Below are 2,836 nucleotides of genomic sequence, written 5' to 3'. Positions count from 1 at the left end.
GTTTTAAATTGAGAATGCCACTGACTAGCCTCTTAATGCCCTGCCCTAGCAGTCTTTTTCAAACTAGGTAAGCAGGAATCCTTGCATAATTTTCAATGCACTTTATTGCATCTTGGCATATGCCCTATGCCACAAGGCATTTAACACTTTAGCTTCATTAGTATTCCCAGAAGATTTCTTAACATTGGAATTATTGCTGGACAGAATACCGACCACCTTGCTGACCAAACGTTATGAAGGGGCTGAAGATTTTATTTCTCAACTGCGATTACATAAAGTATTTTGAAATATGGTGGCTCTTGCATAGATACACAAACTGGGGAGGGTGCAAACAGCTATATCCTTGGGCAGAATGATGGTCTATGTCCCAACATCCCCTGTACAAGCGATCAGACCAATTAGTAGTAGAGGCAAGCGCTTGCTGCTGCCCTTAAGGGGTGGTGTAGTGGCAAGTTTTCCTTGTGTGCCAGATACTTATTCAAATAGCAGCTGGCGCTTCTCCTGAGACCACATAGCTCTACACTGCCCCCTACTGTGGGCCAGAGCCCAATGGGCACAATCTGGTCCAAAATTATTAGTACATATAAAAAATTATGACTAGCAGGCACAGCTGGTCTTTACTTAACTTGTCTTTTTTTTTTATGGCATTGTATTTCCTGTACCATGGCGATATGACTAGATCCTGCATCTAGGAGAGTTGACTGTTGTGTAACTGTGGGAGAGAGGGATAGGGTCTTCTCTTGGATGGAGCATATAAAAAGCCATCTGATGTCAGGAAGGGCCAAGAGAATCCCCTGGGTTGCTATCATTTGTGTTACAGTATTCCAGCCGCCAGAATTTTCCTGGGTGCATTTCACCAGCCTGACACTCCTGGGCTGCAATTCACAATTTATGGAATCCTGGGAGCCCTCGGCTAATGCTACACCATTGCAGTGCCTGGGAAAACAATCAACATTCTTTCACAATGAGTAAGACCTGCTGAGAACAAGAAATGGTGTCATCCAGTAATGGCTTTGTATTAATGAGTGAGTATAGATTATTGTACCATGGTGCTTTGATGTGCGTGAGACGGCCTTGAAATAGCTCATGACAAAAAAAGTCAATCAACTTCATAGCGATACAGAGCGATTTATTTTTACCTCATACTTTAAACATCACTTCAATATCTGTGCCATGTATAATGAATTATTATAACGTGACATTTTGATGTACATTTGGGAATGGAAAAGTGATACAATAGCACGATCAAGTGTTTGTAATTCACCCAAGCCCAGGTCAGGACACCAGGCAGCCAGGCTGATGAGCGGACTGATTTTCTTCAGGTGTCTGTGTGACGGAGTAGGGAGTGGGGCGGATTGACCCGCGAATGTTGCATGGGAGTTTTACGGGGACTGTCTGCACTGGTGATGGGGATATCAGGGTGTGACTTCACTTGAGGGACGACACCTGAGCATGTAACCTGAGCCCAGGAGGGGGGTTGGGGCCAGGTGACACCTTTGCCTGGGAAACTGGACAAAGGCTGGAGGAGGAGCCGGGAAGAGGCTGGGTGAGACTGCTGGAGTGGGTTTCAGTTTGGAGCTGGCTGGGGAAACGGAGGGAGCCCCAGGGCTGGGGTCTAAGCTCCCTGCCCCCCAAGATGGACCTGACTGAGGGGTCCTGTTGTCTGTACCTACAAGCTCTGTTTTGGACTGTGTTCCTGTCGTCTAATAAACCTGCTGTTTTACTGACTGGCTGAGAGTCATGGTGAATCGCAGGAAGTGGGGAGTGCAGGGCCCTGACTCCCCCACACTTCCTGACAGTCTGATTGAATGTGCACTAGTTCGCCATTCACTCCCTTTGCAATCCCGGCAATGGAAGCACATGCAAGAAAGAAGAGGCATGCTGCTCCCGCACGCATGCCCTGCTCACTTCAGGGAGGCTAAGGGCTGAGCCTTTGCCTGCATGGAAAGAGAAATCCACTGCTCAGTCCATCATCCCTGGTTCTTGACAGCCACCACTGGGGATAGAGTGAAGAATCCAGAAGTCCCTCTCATCCAGGGGAAGAAGAGAAAAAAATCTGACCCAAAATGTATTGATATGGATTTCCAATATGGAAGAGACCCCTCTCTGTTCCCAGCCCCACTCCCAAGACTCCTGGTGCTGAGTTTCCAAGTCCCCCACCTTCCTTTCTGTGATGAGTAGCAGTCTGAGGGCCGGACTGAGGGAATTGTTATTTATTCTTTGTATGGTGCCCAGTTACATAATAGATTCCTCACAGCGACATTTAATTAAACAAGGTTCTTGTCTCAAGGATCTTACAACCTACAATTAAGACATAACGTAACAAGTGAGGGTGAGAACAAACAACAGTGGGCTAGGAGCCAGTTGGACAGCATTGAATAAATAAGATTATGCCATGACTCAGGTACCTGAAGCAGACTTCGTACAATTATTCTTCTCTCCTCCTTTTTCCTTATGCCTTGTGGCAGGGGCAAGATTTTAGGAGGGATTTTAATGAGGTCAGATTCTGGGAGAGCATTCCAGGCATAGGTGGTGGCATGGAATAAGGCACAGTGATGTTTGTGTGGGAGAAACAGGGAGAAATCCGTCAACTTTAAGAGAGTGAAGAGGCTGGGCTAGTGCAGTGAGAGACCTGGGCAGAGATATAGAGCCTTCTAAACAAGGACAAGAACTTCAAACTCAATATACAATGTGATGAGGATCCTTTAAAGAGAGACAGAGGAATTGTAAAAGAGCAAAATTAGTGGAATGGAGAGAGAGAAGGAGCGAGGAAGAGAATATGGCACAAGAGAAAGAAAGAAAGAAAGAAAGAAAGAAAGAAAGAAAGAAAGAAAGA

This window comes from Terrapene carolina, unplaced genomic scaffold (genome assembly GCF_002925995.2).
Source record: "Terrapene carolina triunguis isolate 2854851 unplaced genomic scaffold, T_m_triunguis-2.0 Scaffold23, whole genome shotgun sequence".
Classification (NCBI taxonomy): domain Eukaryota; kingdom Metazoa; phylum Chordata; order Testudines; family Emydidae; genus Terrapene; species Terrapene triunguis.
This window is presented reverse-complemented; position numbering follows the sequence as displayed.